Source organism: Mesoplodon densirostris, chromosome 7 (assembly GCF_025265405.1).
Source record: "Mesoplodon densirostris isolate mMesDen1 chromosome 7, mMesDen1 primary haplotype, whole genome shotgun sequence".
Taxonomy (NCBI): Eukaryota; Metazoa; Chordata; class Mammalia; order Artiodactyla; family Ziphiidae; genus Mesoplodon; species Mesoplodon densirostris.
In genome coordinates, this window is record NC_082667.1 from 72,716,796 (window position 1) to 72,733,380 (window position 16,585).

The 16,585-nt window shown below is 37.6% G+C and overlaps 2 protein-coding genes across 5 annotated transcripts in view; one reads left to right on the plus strand and one right to left on the minus strand.

The window, feature by feature from the left end:
* The window catches only part of PIK3C2A (phosphatidylinositol-4-phosphate 3-kinase catalytic subunit type 2 alpha), a 173,320-nt gene that overhangs the window by 156,401 nt on the left and 334 nt on the right, over positions 1-16,585 (minus strand). Inside the window, exon 2 of the mRNA XM_060105069.1 lies at positions 14,283-14,364. The gene's annotated coding sequence lies outside the window, so the exon portion shown is untranslated. The remainder of the gene's footprint in view (positions 1-14,282; positions 14,365-16,585) is intronic.
* The window catches only part of NUCB2 (nucleobindin 2), a 113,120-nt gene that overhangs the window by 50,496 nt on the left and 46,039 nt on the right, over positions 1-16,585 (plus strand). Inside the window, exon 3 of one of the 4 annotated variants that reach the window (XM_060105077.1) lies at positions 9,218-9,339. The exons of the other annotated variants lie outside the window; for them this stretch is intronic. The gene's annotated coding sequence lies outside the window, so the exon portion shown is untranslated. The remainder of the gene's footprint in view (positions 1-9,217; positions 9,340-16,585) is intronic. 4 annotated transcript variants of the gene reach the window in all.

The following is a 16,585-nucleotide window of genomic DNA, read 5'->3' on the forward strand; positions in this document are numbered from 1 at the left end:
GTGGTTGAGAGTCTGCCTGCCAATGCAGGGGACATGGGTTCGAGCCCTGGTTTGGGAGGATCCCACATGCCGTGGAGCAACTAAGCCTGTGTGCCACAACTACTGAGCCTGCGCTCTAGAGCCCGTGAGCCACAACTACTGAGCCCGCGTGCCACAACTACTGAAGCCCGAGTGCCTAGAGCCCGTGCTCCACAACAAGAGAAGCCACAACAACGAGAAGCCCACACACCGCAATGAAGAGTAGCCCCCACTCTCCACAACTAGAGAAAGCCCATGTGCAGCAACAAAGACCCAACAGAGCCAAAAATAAATAAATAAATAAATAAATTTAAAAATAAAATAAAATAAAATAAAATAAAATGGGCAAAGGCCTTGAATAAACGTCTCTCTAAAAAAAAACAAGGATCATAAAAGTTAGAGAAGGATGTGTAAATACTGTGATTTAGATCTCTTTAGAGTGAGTAAAAAGTATAAACTCAGTTTTCCAAGTATTTCAGGCAAACATCTATCACAGTGAAGTTTTATAGGAGATCTCTAAAGAGATTCTGCTTTCTGGATATACTGTCTGGATATTCCTTAGGGGGAGTGAGAGGTTATCTCTTTTTTAACTTCATAAAATGAAAATCTAGTGATTGGGAATAAGATTTATATGACTACAGTCATTGCACATTATAAGGTTTTTTGCTGAACAGAAACAAAAATTATGAATGTAGCACACAATATTTATTTGATAATATTCCTTACGGCAGCATGACTGAATTTTTTTCTCACTAAATTCTTGTAATCTATGGAACAAATACTTCATACTACTTTGTTTCTAGTTTCTTCTTCTTTTTTTTTTTTAGGATTCCTAAGTGGGAGTAAAATTATCATTCTTAGGATGCTATAAAAACTTTTTGGGTAGAGATAGTCTAATTTTTAAAGTATGGGACTCTTTAAATTATTGTCATCGTAACATGCATCTAGATATTGTTTTTACCGTCTATTGATATACTCTTATTAATATTTGTCTCCTATGCGATGATCACTAATATCAACAGGCAGAGGACACAATTTCCATTCTCCTTCTAAAGGAAAAAAAGATAAAAACAAGAATCAAATCCCTTTGTCAAAATACTGAGAAAAAACATCCCCAACAACATGAATACCTAAGATAATTAGGTGATTGTCCTTTCATTCACTCATTCATTCAACAAATATGTATTGATTGCCTACTATATGTATCAGACACTGTGCTAGGCTCTGGGTAAATGGTGAAAAACAAATCAAATATGGTTTATACTCTCATGGATCTTCTGGTCTAGTGAAAGAGACAGACAAAAAACAATTAAGGAAAGAAGCACATATATATGTATACCTATATATGTAAACGAATTTCACATATATGTAAATGTATATATACATATTATTATGGAGAATAATGGGAAGGAGGAGAGGAAAATTACTTTAGGTTGAGTAGTCAGAGTGGGTTTTTCTGAGGCAATGGCAAGCTGAGTACAAGTGAAGAAGCATCTGGCCATGTAAAATGTAGGGGAAATAGTGGTCTACTGAAGGGGGTGTACTTGAGCAAAGGCCTTAGCTGGGAAGGGTTTCTAAGAACAACAACAATAAAAAATCAACATGGCTAGAGCAGAAGCAAAAAGAACTACAAGTCTGCAACCTGTGGAACGAAAACTGCATCCACAGAAAGATAGACAAAATGAAAAGGCAGAGGACTATGTACCAGAGGAAGGAACAAGACAAAACCCCAGAAAAAAAACTAAATGAAGCGGAGATAGGCAACCACCCAGAAAAAGAATTCAGAATAATGATAGTGAAGATGATCCATATCCTTGGAAAAAGAATGGAGGCAAAGATTGAGAAGATGCAAGAAATGTTTAACAAAGACCTAGAAGAATTAAAGAACAAACACCTAGAAGAATTAAAGAACAAACAGAGATGAACAATACAATAATTGAAATAAAAAATACACTGGAAGGAATCAATAGCAGAATAACTGCGGCAGAAGAAAGGATAAGTGACCTGGAAGACAGAATGGTGGAATTCACTACTGTGGAACAGAATGAAGAAAAAAGGATGAAAAGAAATGAAGACAGTCTAAGAGACCTCTGGGACAACATTAAACGCACCAATATTTGCATTATAGGGGTCCTAGAAGGAGGAGAGAGAGAGAAAGGACTGATAAAATATTTGAAGAGATGACAGTCAAAAACTTCCCTAACATGGGAAAGGAAATAGCCACCCAAGTTCAGGAAGCACAGAGAGTCCCAGGCAAGATAAACCCAAGGAGAAACACGCCGAGACACATAGTAATCAAATTGACAAAAATTAAGGACAAAGAAAATTATTGAAAGCAACAAGGGAAATATGACAAATAACATACAAGGGAACTTCCATAAGGTTAACAGCTGATTTCTCAGCAGAAACTCTACAAGCCAGAAGGGACTGGCATGATATACTTAAAGTGATGAGAGGGAAGAACCTACAACCAAGATTACTCTACCTGGCAAGGATCTCATTCAGATTCGATGGAGAAATCAAAAGCTTTAAGACAAGCAAAAGCTAAGAGAATTCAGGACCACCAAACCACCTCTGCAACAAATGCTAAAGGAACTTCTCTAAGTGGGAACACAAGAGAAGAAAAGGACCTACAAAAACAAACCCAAAACAATTAAGAAAATGGTAATAGGAACATACATATTGATAATCACCTTAAATGTGAGTGGATTAAATGCTCCAACCAAAAGACACATGCTTGCTGAATGCATACAAAAACAAGACCCATATATGTGCTGTCTACAAGAGACCCACTTCAGAACTAGGGACACATACAGACTGAAAGTGTGGGGATGGAAAATGATATTCCATGCAAATGGAAATCACAAGAAAGCTGGAGTAGCAATTCTCATATCAGACAAAATAGACTTTAAAATAAAGACTATAATAAGAGAAAAAGGACACTACATAATGATCAATGGATCAATCCAAGAAGAAGATATAAAATTATAAATATATATGCACCCAACATAGGAGCACCTCAATACATAAGGCAACTGCTAACAGCTATAAAAGAGGAAATTGTCAGTAACACAATAATAGTGGGGGACTTTAACATCTCACTTACACCAATGGACGTATCATCCAGACTGAAAATTAATAAGGAAAAACAAGCTTTAAATGACACAATAGATAGATTTAATGGATATTTATAGGACATTCCATCCAAAAACAGCAGATTACATTTTCTTCTCAAGTGCACATGGAACATTCTCCAGGATAGATCACATCTTGGGTCACAAATCAAGCCTCAGTAAATTTAAGAAAATTGAAATCATATCAAGCATCTCTTCTGACCAGAGCGCTATGAGATTAGAAATAAACTACAGGGAAAACAATGTAAAAAACACAAACATAGGGAGGCTAAAAAATACGTTACTAAATAACCAAGAGATCACTGAAGAAATCAGAGAGGAAATCATCAACACCTAGAGACAAATGACAACAAAAACACGATGATCCAAAACCTATGGGATGCAGCAAAAGCAGTTCTAAGAGGGAAGTTTATAGCAATACAAGCCTACTTCAAGAAATAAGAAAAATCTCAAATAAACAATCTAACCCTACACCTAAAGGAACTAGAGAAAGAAGAACAAATAAAACCCAAAGTTAGTAGAAGGAAAGAAATCATAAAGATCAGAGCAAAAATAAATGAAATAGAAACAAAGAAAACAATAGCAAAGATCAATAAAACTAAAAGCTGGTTCTTTGAGAAGATAAATAAAACTGATAACCCTTTAGCCAGACTCATCAAGAAAAAGAGGGAGAGGACTCAAATCAATAAGATTAGAAATGAAAAAGAAGTTACAATGGACACCACAGAAATACAAAGCTTCATAAGAGACTACTACAAGCAACTCTACGCCAATAAAATGGACAACCAGGAAGAAACGGACAAATTCTTAGAAAGGTATAACCTTCCAAGACTGAACCAGGAAGAAACAGAAAATATGAACAGACCAATCACAAGTAATGAAATTGAAACTGTGATTAAAATTCATCCAACAAACAGAAGTCCAGGCCTCGTGGCTTCATAGGTGAATTCTATCAAACATTTAGAGAGGAGCTAACACCCATCCTTCTCAAACTCTTCCAAAAAATTGCAGAGGAAGGAACACTCCCAAACTCATTCTACAAGGCCACCATCACCCTGATACTAAAACCAGACAAAGATACTACAAAAAAAGAAAATTACAGATCGATATCGCTGATTAATATAGATGCAAAAATCCTCAGCAAAATACTAGCAAACAGAATCCAACAACACATTAAAAGGATCATACACCATGATCAAGTGGGATTTATCCCAGGGATGCAAGGATTCTTCACTATATGCAAGTCAATCAATGTGATACACCATATTAGCATATTGAAGAATAAAAACCATACGATCATCTCAATAGATGTAGAAAAAGCTTTTTTTTTTTTTTTTTTTTTTTTTTGCGGTACACGGGCCTCTCACTTTTGTGGCCTCTCCCGTTACGGAGCACAGGTTCCAGATGCGCAGGCTCAGCTGCCACGGCTCATGGGCCCAGCCGCTCTGTGGTATGGTGGTATGTGGGATCTTCCTGGACCGGGGCACGAACCTGCGTCCCCTGCATCGGCAGGCGGACTCTCAACCACTGCGCCACCAGGGAAGCCCTAGAAAAAGCTTTTGACAAAATTCAACACCCATTCATGATAAAAACTCTCCAGAAAGTGGGCACGGAGGGAACCTACCTCAACATAATACAGGCCATATATGACAAACCCACAGCAAACATCATTCTCAATGGTGAAAATCTGAAAGCATTTCCTCTAAGATCAGGAACAAGACAAGGATGTCCACTCTCACCGCTATTATGAAACATAGTTTTGGAAGCCCTAGTTACGGCAATCAGAGAAGAAAAAGAAATAAAAAGAATACAAATTGAAAAAGAAGAAGTAAAACTGTCATTGTTTGCAGATGACATGATACTATACACAGAAAATCCTAAAGATGCCACCAGAAAACTACTAGAGCTAATCAATGAATTTGGTAAAGTTGCAGGATACAAAATTAATGCACAGAAGTCTCTTGCATTCCTATACACTAAGAATGAAAGATCAGAAAGAGAAATTAAGGAAACACTCCCATTTACCATTGCAACAAAAAGAATGAAATACCTAGGAATAAACCTACCTAAGCAGACAAAAGACCTGTACTCAGAAAACTATAAGACACTGATGAAAGAAATCAAAGATGACACAAACAGATTGAGAGATACACCATGTTCTTGGATTGGAAGAATCAATACTTTGAAAATGACTATACTACCCAAAGCAATCTACAGATTCAATGCAATCCATATCAAATTACCAGTGGCAATTTTTACAGAACTAGAACAAAAAATCTTAAAATTTGTATGGAGACACAAAAAACCCCTAATAGCCAAAGCAATCTTGAGGGAAAAAAATGCAGCTGGAGGAATCAGGCTCCCTGACTTCAAACTATACTACAAAGTTACAGTAATGAAGACAATATGGTACTGACACAAAAACAGAAATATAGATGAATGGAACAGGATAGAAAGCCCAGAGATAAACCCACGCACCTATGGTCAACTAATCTATGACAAAGGAGGCAAGGATATACAATGGAGAAATGACAGTCTCTTAATAAGTAGTACCGGGAAAACTGGATAGCTATATGTAAAAGAATGAAATTAGAACATTCCCTAACACCATACACAAAAATAAACTCAAAATGGATTAAAGACCTAAATGTAAGATCGAACACTATAAAACTCTTAAAGGAAAGCATAGGAAGAACACTCTTTGACATAAATCACAGCAAGATCTTTTCTGACCCACCTCCTAGTAATGGAAATAAAAACAAAAGTAAACAAATGGGACCTAACGAAACTTAAAAGCTTTTTCACAGAAAAGGAAACTATAAACAAGATGAAAAGACAACCCTCAGAATGGGAGAAAATATTTGCAAATGAATCGACGGACAAAGGATTAATCTCGAAAATATATAAACAGCTCGTTTAGCTCAATATTAAAAAAACAAACAACCCAATCTGAAAATGGGCAGAAGACCTAAATAGACATTTCTCCAAAGAAGACATCCAGATGGCCAAGAAGCACATGAAAAGCTGCTCGACATCACTAATTATTAGAGAAATGCAAATCAAAACTACAATGAGGTATCACCTCACACCAGTTAGAATGGGCATCATCAGAAAATCTACAAACAACAAATGCTGGAGAGGGTGTGGAGAAAAGGGAACCCTCTTGTACTGTTGGTGGGAATGTAAACTGATACAGCCACGATGGAGGACAGTATGGAGGTTCCTTAAAAAACTAAAAATAGAATTATAGTATGACCCAGCAATCCCACTACTGGGCATATACCCAGAGAAAACCATAACTCAAAAAGACACATGCACCTAAATGTTCATTGCAGCACTATTTACAATAGCCAGGTCATGGAAGCAACCTAAATGCCCATCGACAGATGAATGGATAAAGAAGTTGCGGTATATATATACAATGGAATATTACTCAGCCATAAAAAGGAATGAAATTGGGTTATTTGTAGAGACATGGATGAATCTAGAGACTGTCATACACAGTGAAGTAAGTCAAAAGAGAAAAACAAATATCATATATTAACACATATATATGGAACCTAGAAAAATGGTACAGATGACCAGTTTGCAAGGCAGAAATAATAGACACAGATGTAGAGAACAAACATATGGACACCAAGGAGGGAAAGTGGGGTGTGGGTGTGGTGGTGGGATGAATTGGGAGATTGGGATTGACATATATATACTAATATGTATAAAATAGATAAGTTATAGGAGCCTGCTGTATAAAAAATAAATAAAATTCAAAAATCAAACAAAAAAATCAACATGGCTAGAGTACAGTGATTGAGAAGGATGGTAGTGAGAAATAAGGTTGAATGGAGAGCTAGGAGACCTCATGAAGAAGCTTGATAGATACAGCAAGGAGTTTGGAATAGAAGCCACTGTTTTCAAGTAGATCAGTGCTATGTTTTAAAGATCACCCCAACTGCTGTGTGGAGAATGGAATATAGGGGATCGGCGTGGGTGTAGGACACTACTTTAGAGGCTATCTGCAGTATTCCAGTGAGAAATGATGACTTGGACTGGGTTGGTAGCAGGAGAGAGAGAAGTAGATTATGTATTTCGGAGTAGAGTCAACAGAACTTGCTGATGAATTAGATACGTAATATGAAGGAACATTAAGAACCAGGAATGACTCATAGGGTTTGGCTTGAACAACAGGTGCATTCCATTTACTGAAATGAAAAAGATAGACAGAGTGGTAATAGGTTCTCTGGGAAGCAGATGCTGACACAGAGTTAGGTGTGCAAAACGTTTCTCAGGGAATAACACTTGTAAAAGGAAAAGAGGCAGAAGCATAGTTGTATAGAGAGAGGTTGCAAGCATGATGCAAACCTGACAAAGTCTCTGCCAGCCCAGTGGGGAGTACCAGAGCACAGACTGCTAGTTAGTAGAGTTCTGTGTTGGACTAGGTCCTTGTACTACCACCTTGCTCATTCATTGGCTAGGAGCCTCCCCAAGAACAGTATGCCATTAGTTATACCCCAAGAAGAGTGTAACTTTGGCTCTAAAGGTGAGGTGGACCCTGAAGCAGGTAAGAGCTGGAAGCTGTGAGTTAACCACATTCCTCACAGCTGGGCAGGCAGTCCTTCCTTGAAGGGGAATGTAAGTAAGCACATCTCCATGTCCACCACAGGGAACAACAGGTAGGAAAAGATGAAGAATTTAGTTTTCGATAGGAGCGGGGCTAAGACAGTTAATTGGATCATTCATTCATCACATATTTATTGAGCTTCTATAATAGACCACTCAAATGGAAATGTCAGGCACATAGTTGGAAGTAGTAGCGAGTTCACAAGAGATGTTTGGGCCAGAGATATTTGAGAATTAGCATATATATGATATTTAAGGTCACAGATTGGTTGGCATCACCTACTAAGAGACAAAATGTTTTTTAACCCTGAGAAACATCACTTCTCTAGGGACTGTTTGGAGGCAATTTGGGTCATCACACTGACTAAGGGGACAAGGGGGACACTACTAGCATTTAGTGGGTAGGGTCTAGGAGTGTAAAACATCCTGAAGTACATGGGAAATTCTACTCAATGAAGAAGTGTCCAACATAAAATGCCAATAGTGCCTGTGTGGAAAAATTGGCTGTAGACAGAGAAGTGGTCCCAGAACCAACCCTTGGGACATTCTAACTCTTAGAAGTTGGGTAATGGAGAAGAAGCGGGCAAAGGAGACCAAAAAAGGAGTACCTAGAAAGGTAGAAAGAAAACTAGAAGTGAGTGGTGTCAGATGCCAAGAGTGCAGAGTGTTTCAAGGAGAGAGGCAGGTCAGCAGCAAAGAATGTTGCTGAGCAGTTGAATATGATGAGGACAGAAAAGTGTCCACTCAAAGGAGAGCTTAATACTGTAAGAGCCATCTCAGAGGAGTGGTGGAGATGGAAGCCAGATGGGCACAAGCTGAGAGTAAAGGGAGGGGAGCCAGCAGAGAAAGGAAGTTTTTAAAGGAATTTGAATAAATAATAAGCAGAGAAACAAGTTGGAGGATGACTTGGGGTCAAGGGAAGGATTTTATTTCAAATATTTTATTATCAAAGTTTTATTAAACATGCAGGAAGTTGATAGAATATTGCAGTAAATCTCACTAAGTTCTATCATTAACATTTTACTATGCTTGCTTTATCATATATATATATTTTTTATGTGGACTCTTTTTAAAGTCTTTATTGAATTTGTTGCAATATTGCTTCTGTTTTATGTTTGGTGTTTTGGCCATGAGGCATATGGGATCTTAGCTCCCTGACCAGGGATCGAACCCACACCGCCTGTGTTGGAAGGCGAGGTCTTAACCACTGGACTGCCAGGGACGTCCCTATCATATCTTTCCATATCTATCCATAAGGAAGGAATTTCTAAAGATGAAAAACACTCCTAGAGCATGTTTGTATGCCTACAGTGTGATTCAACAGGTACAGAAGATTAATGAAAAAAGAAAGAAAGGGAATAACCAAGTGAGAAATGAAGCCCTTGAGAACTGAGGGAGGGGAACAGGATTCAGAGTACAGGTAAAGGGATTGCCTTTTGTTGTTACAGAGGGAAAAAAGAGCAAATGGTTACAGAATCATGTAGGTTTGTGGATTTAACTCAAAATGGATTAAAGACATGAACATAAGACCTGAAACCATAAAACTCCTAGAAGAACTTCAACATAGGTGGTAAGTTCCTGAACATCAATCTTATTGATGATTTTTTGGATTTGACAACAAAAGCAAAGGTAATAAAAGCAAAAATAAACAAGTGGGACTACATCAAGTTAAAAAGTTTTTGCATTGCAAAGTAAAACATCAACAAAATGAAAAGGCAACCTACGGAATGGGGGAAAATATTTGCCAATCCTATATCTGATAAGGGGTTAATATCCAAAAATATAAAGAACTCATACAACTCAATAACAAAAAATCAAATAATCCAATTTAAAAATGGGCAAAGGATCAGAATAAACATTTTTCCAAAGAAGGTATTCAAATGGCCAACAGGTACATGAAAAGGTGCTCAACATCACTAATCTTCAGGGAAATGCAAATCAAAACCATAATGAGATATCACCTCACACCTGTTAGAATGGCTGTTATCAAAAAGACAAGAAATAAGTGTTGGTTCAGTATCCTATGATAAACCATAATGGAAAATGATATATATATACATAAAAGAATGTATATGTATGGGTAACTGAATCACTTTGCTGTACAGCAGAAATTAACACAACATTGTAAATCAACTGTACTTCAATAAAAAATAAAAAAGAAATGTGTTGATATGGATGTGGAAAAAAGGGAACCCTAGTGCACTGTTGGTGGGAATGTAAGTTCATACAGCCACTACGGAAAATGGTATGGAGTTTCCTCAAAAAATTAAAAATAGAATTACCATATGATCCAGCAATTCCACTTCTGGATATTTATCCAAAGGAAATGAAAATCCTAACTTGAAAAGATACCTGCATCCCTGTGTTCACTGCAGCATTGTTTACAATAACCATGACATAGAAGCAACCTAAGTGTCCATCAGTGAATGAATGGATAATGAAAATGTTATATATATCTATATATCTACATCACATTTTCATAATATATATATAATTATGATATATATAATATATGATATATTATATCATATATGTTATATCACATTTGCATTATATATATATATATATGCATATGCAAGATGGAAGCCATCTGGCTTCCATCTCTACCACTCCTCTGAGATGGCTCTTACAGTATTAAGCTCTCCTTTGAGTGGACACTTTTCTGTCCTCATCTTATTCAACTGCTAAGCAGCATTCTTTGCTGCTGACCTGTCTCTCTCCTTGAAAGACTTTGCACTCTTGGCATATATATATGAATATTATTTAGCCATTAGAAAAAGAAGAAAATCCTGCCATTTGTGACAACACTGATGAATGCTGATGGCATTATGCTAAGTGAAATAAGTCAGAAAAAGACAAATACCATGTGATCTCACTATATATGGTATCTAAAAAACAAAAATAAAAACATGAACTCATAGATACAGAGAACAGACTGGTGGTTGCCAGAGGCAGTGGGTGGACAGTGGGTGAAATGGGTGAAGGTGGTCAAAAGGTATAAACTTCCAATTATAAAATAAATAAGTCCTAGGGATGTAAAGTACAGCATGGTGACTATATGGTTTATTATATTTTAATTTAATTAAAATTTTAAAAAATTGTGGTATAGTTGATTTACAATGTTGTGTTAGTTTCAGGTGTACAGCAAAGTGAATCTGTTATACATATACATATATCCAGTCTTTTTCAGATTTTTTCCCATGTAGGCCATTACAGAGTATTGAGTAGGGTTCCCTGTGCTATACAGTAGGTTATTAGTTACCTATTTTATATATAGTAGTGTGTATATGTCAATCCCAATCTTCCAATTTATCCCTTCCCCCCCTTACACCCTGGTAACCATAAGTTTATTTTCTACATCTGTAACTCTTATTTGTTTTGTAGATAAGTTCATTTGTACCCTTTTTTTAGATTCCACATATAAGTGATATCATATGATGTTTGTCTTTCTCCATCTGCCTTACTTCACTTAGTATGACAATCTCTAGGTCCATCCATGTTGCTGCAAGTGGCATTATTTCGTTCTTTTTTTTTTTTTTTTTTTTTTTTGTGGTACACGGGCCTCTCACAGTTGTGGCCTCTCCCGTTGTGGAGCACAGGCTCTGGACACGCAGGCTCAGCGGCCGTGGCTCACGGGCCCAGCCACTCCACGGCATGTGGGATCTTCCTGGACCAGGGCACGAACCCGTGTCCCCTGCATCGGCAGGCGGACTCTCAACCACTGCGCCACCAGGGAAGCCCCTATTTCGTTCTTTTTTATAGCTGAGTAATATTCCATTGTATATTTGTACCACATCTTCTTTATCCATTCCTCTGTTGACGGACATTTAGGTTGCTTCCATGTCCTGGCTATTGTAAATAGTGCTGCAATGAACACTGGGGTGCATGTATCTTTTCAAATTATGGTTTTCTCTGGATATATGCCCAGGAGTAGGATTGCTGGATCATATGGTAGCTCTACTTTTAGTTTTTTAAGGAACCTCCATACTATTCTCCATAGTGGCTGTACTGGTTTACATTCCCACCAGCAGTATAGGAGGGTTCCCTTTTCTCCACACCCTCTCCAGCATTTATCATTTGTAGATTTTTTTGATGGTGGCCATTCTGACCGCTGTGAGTGATACCTCACTGTAGTTCTGATTTGCATTTCTCTAATAACTTGTGATGTTGAAGCATCTTTTCATGTGCTTTTTAACCATTTGTATGTTTTCTTTGGAGAAGCGTCTATTTAGATCTTCTGCCCATTTTTTTAAATTAATTAATTTATTTATTAAAAAAAATTTTTTTTATTAGTTTCTGCTTTATAACAAAGTGAATCAGTCATACATATACATCCGTTCCCACATCCCTTCCTTCATGCATCTCCCTCCCTCCCACCCTCCCCATCCCACCCCTCCAGGCAGTCACAAAGCACCGAGCTGATCTCCCCGTGCTCTGTGGCTGCTTCCCACTATCTATCTACCTCACGTTTGGTAGTGTATACATGTCCATGCCTCTCTTTCACTTTGTCACAGCTTACACTTCCCCCTCCCCATATCCTCAAGTCCATTCTCAAGTAGGTCTGTGTCTTTATTCCCGTTTTACCCCTAGGTTCGTCATGACATTTTTTTTTAAATTCCATATATATGTGTTAGCATACGGTATTTGTCTTTCTCTTTCTGACTGACTTCACTCTGTATGACAGACTCTAGGTCTATCCACCTCATTACAAATAGCTCAGTTTCGTTTCTTTTTATGGCTGAGTAATATTCCATTGTGTATATGTGCCACATCTTCTTTATCCATTCATCCGATGATGGACATTTAGGTTGTTTCCAGCTCCGGGCTATTGTGAATAGAGCTGCAATGAACATTTTGGTACATGACTCTTTTTGAATTATGGTTTTCTCAGGGTATATGCCTAGTAGTGGGATTGCTGGGTCATATGGTAGTTCTATTTTTAGTTTTTTAAGGAACCTCCATACTGTTCTCCATAGTGGCTGTACCAATTCACATTCCCACCAGCAGTGCAAGAGTGTTCCCTTTTCTCCACACCCTCTCCAGCATTTATTGTTTCTAGATTTCTTGATGCTGGCCATTCTGACTGGTGTGAGATGATATCTCATTGTAGTTTTGATTTGCATTTCTCTAACGATTAATGATGTTGAGCATTCTTTCATGTGTTTGTTGGCAGTCTGTATATCTTCTTTGGAGAAATGCCTATTTAAGTCTTCTGCCCATTTTTTTGATTGGGTTGTTTGTTTTTTTGATACTGAGCTGCATTTGATGTTTGTATATTTTGGAGATTCATCCCTTGTAGGTTGCTTTGCTTGCAAATATTTTCTCCTATTCTAATGGTTGTTTTTTCATTTTGTTTATGGTTTCCTTTGCTGTGCAAAAGCTTTTAAGTTTAATTAGGTTTTTAAAAAATTTTTATTGGAGTATAGTTGATTTACAATGTTGTGTTAGTTTTACGTGTACAGCAAAGTGAATCAGTTATACATATACATATATCCATCTTTTTTAGATTCTTTTCCCATATAGGTCATTACAGAGTATTGAGGAGAGTTCCCTGTGCTATACAGCTGGTCCTTTATGTAGTTTGAAATACTGTATTTCACATTTGAAAGTTGCTAAAGAGAGTAAATCTTAAGCCTCAGCACAAGAAAAAAAATTGTATCTATGTGTGGTGATGGACATTAACTAGACATATTGTGGTGATCATTTTGCAATATATACATATTAAATATGTAATATTGAAACATTATGTTGTATACTTGAAACTAATCTAATGATATATGTCAATTATATCTCAATAAAATAAAGAAAAAAAAGGCTGATGGGATGAAGTTTGATCTAGGGACTAGCAATACTGCTAGTATTGCTAGTACTGCTAGTATTGCAACACTAGGGTATCACCCTAGTGTTTGTTAGAAATGCAGGCTGATGGGATGAAGTTTGATCTAGGGACTAGCAATACTGCTGGTATTGCTAGTACTGCTAGTATTGCAACACTAGGGTATCACCCTAGTGTTTGTTAGAAATGCAGAATCTCAGGCCTCATTGTAGATCTACTGAATCAGAATCTGCATTTTAATAAGACCCCCCAGGTAATTTGTATGCACATTAAAGTTTGAGAAGCAATGGATTAGGGGATTTGACGAAGGTGAACATTTTTGCAGTCGAGATATTGACAAATGATTCTGGGTGAATTATCAAGATCAAAGGTTAGCAATTTTTTTTCTGTAAAGAGTCAGGTAGTAAATATATTTGGCTTTGAGGGCCATAGATTCTCCATTACAACCACTCAACCTTGCCCTTGTAATTCAAAAGCAATCAGAGACAATACATAGGCAAATAAGTGTGGCTGTTGAGAATGGCTGTGTTCCAATAAAACTATTTACAAAAACAGGCAGTTGGGTGATTTGGCCCAAGGGCCTAGTTTGCTGACCACTGACCTAGATCGTAATAAAACTGTTAAGTCTTGGTGCCCATGTACAGTGTACTGTTGTTTTCCTCTTTCTGATTACTTACTGTCTCTTGTAAGTACTCCTGTCTCCCTCTCCCCCATTCTGAACACAGTGAAGAACTTGGCCAGGTGATGTCCTGTAGGATCCTAGAAGTGAGAAGGGGAAAATTGAAGTGCTAAAAAGCCAGAATCTCCCTGACACCTTTTTTTTTTTTTTTCCTGGAAGACCAAGGTATGGGGCAGGCTTCACAACAGCTGGGTCTCTGGAGTTGTTTCCCTTTTATTTTCTCCTGGCCTTCAGTAAATTCATTTTGAACTTTTCATCTGAGCCAAGAAAAATCAAGCAAAGATATTTTATCCTTGCTTAGACCAGGTTGAGCAGTAGCCCCCTGATGGCAGTGGCAGTGTTAATCAGAAAGGAGTTCAGAGGTAACAGGCTGGGGGCTTGCAGGGGTGGAGGGGGCAGAGAAATAATATTTACTGAGCATCTCTAACAGTTTATATACACCCTTTAAACCCTTACAGTAAGTTCAATATTATGCTCCCAGGTTACAGATGGAGAAACTGAGATCAATATTGTATCAGACATTAATATAGCACTTACTATGTGCCAGGCACTGCTCTGCTTTACAAATATTAACACATTGAATCCTCACAAGTCTATGAGGTGGGAACTATTATTGCCTCCATGTTATAGGTGAGGAAGCTATGCTATGGAGAGAGGTTAAGTAACTTGCCAGAAGATACTCTACTAATAAAGATAGAACTGAGTTTTTAATCCAGGCAGGGCTGGGACCCAGGTCTGACTCCAAAGTCTTGTTTTTTCCCTCTCCAAGTTTGGGGTTTTACCTATTAAGTAATAACATTTCCTTATAAGTCCGTCACATGAGCTCATAGTTCCAGGGCTCACTATCAACATTCCTATTTTTCTCTACCACAAAATAGTCTTTACTAGTATAAGAGATGCTGTTGCCTGCTTTACAGGCACACGACATTCTGAAATACCTTCCTCAGTGATCTCTCCTAATCCTGAGTCTTGCTGTTTCATCTTTGTTTTCCTGTCTTTCTTGTTTTCTTCTTCTTTCACCCCAGAATATTGCTGAGAATACTGCCAGCATCTCAGTCACCAAGCTAGTGTTATCTTTTTCTTTTCATTGTGTTGTTGGACTAATCCAATTTCTCATTTTCCATTCTTCTTCTCCATTGGATTACTAGATAATAGTAATAAATAATATTTATCTAGATAAATAATCTAGATAGATTATTACAAGATCTTTCAGGGTCTCCCCTTAAAAGGTTTATCCCAATTTTTAGGGCCTAGATCAGGCACAGTGTGCTTGGCCCTTTGGTAGATAATGGGTAATAAAAATGTGGAAGATAGCTCCTGCCTTTGATGTATTTACAGTTTAGTGTTTTCCACAGTGATGGGATGTGGTATTGTCTCCTGACCTAACAGTAACATTGCTTACTAATGGTACATAACCAATATCCCCGTATTAGTATTTCTCATGTTTTTCAAATAGAAATTTAGTCCTCCTATACCCTAACCTCTTGAATATACTTTCTTTCTCTAGTGTTCTCACTTTTCAATCTCTCCATCAGAACCGAATATGATTATTTTCCTCACATTTGTCTCTGCTATTAAACCCTTAATGAAGGCAGAGTCATAACATTCTAGGACTTTCATGATGATAAGGGAGATAGTTTGAGATTTTAAGAAAATGGACAAGTGTTTCCTCCTGAACCTTCAAAAAAGCTTAACCTCCAGGCACTGTTGTAAGTATACAGATGAGAGGTGTGTAAGAGTAAAGATTGCTGGTCTTGGAATCCAGAGACCTGAATTATAGTCGTAGCTCAGCCACTAAAGTGAGAAGGGCTAACATTTACTGAGCACTTACTATGTGCCTGTCACTTTTCTATTAACTTATGCTGTAAGGAGGAGGGTACTATTATTCTCATTTTACAGACAAAGTGAGGCACAGAGCACTTAAGTAACGCTGAGAGTCAAGGAATTGGTTTGACATAGGCCGTCTGGCTCCAAATTTGTGACTTACCTACTATTCTCTATTACTTCCTGATAAAAAGAAGCTACCATTACTAACATATATGCAACAGGTTCTATACTGGTTTTCTGGAATCTTATCTAATCTTCACTAACAACTCGGAGGTATATACTATTTTTCACAAGGGAGAAAACTAAGGCTCGGAGAAAGTGGCAGACTTAAATTTCGAAACCAGCCTTGAGGCTCCAAAAGCTTCTCTAACCCTCGAGCCACTAATATCTTTGAAGCTGAGTTTTCCTATCTTTAAAATGCGGGTTGTGGAGTAGATGTCTCAGTTCCATGAGAAGGGTGTGAAGAAAAGACAG